Here is a 428-nt window from a genome sequence, read left to right as displayed (position 1 = left end):
CCGGGGGGGGGCCGGGCAGGGCCAGGCGGTTCCAGAAAGCTCCGGGGCCGGGAGCGGGGCGGACCCGCAGCGCCTCGGGCGGATAAAAGGGGGCGGATAAAGGGGGCGGGCGGCCCGGCTCGGCGGGGAGGCACGGCACGGAGAGCGGGTACCGTCCTTCCCTTCCCTTCCCTTCCCTTCCCTTCCCTTCCCTTCCCTTCCCTTCCCTTCCCTTCCCTTCCCTTCCCTTCCCTTCCCTTCCCTTCCCTTCCCTTCCCTTCCCTTCCCTTCCCTTCCCTTCCCTTCCCTTCCCTTCCCTTCCCTTCCCTTCCCTTCCCTTCCCTTCCCTTCCCTTCCCTTCCCTTCCCTTCCCTTCCCTTCCCTTCCCTTCCCTTCCCTTCCCTTCCCTTCCCTTCCCTTCCCTTCCCTTCCCTTCCCTTCCCTTCCCT

Source organism: Anser brachyrhynchus (genome assembly GCF_964034855.1).
Source record: "Anser brachyrhynchus genome assembly, chromosome: 3".
Taxonomy (NCBI): Eukaryota; Metazoa; Chordata; class Aves; order Anseriformes; family Anatidae; genus Anser; species Anser brachyrhynchus.
Note: the sequence above shows the minus strand (reverse complement) of the source record.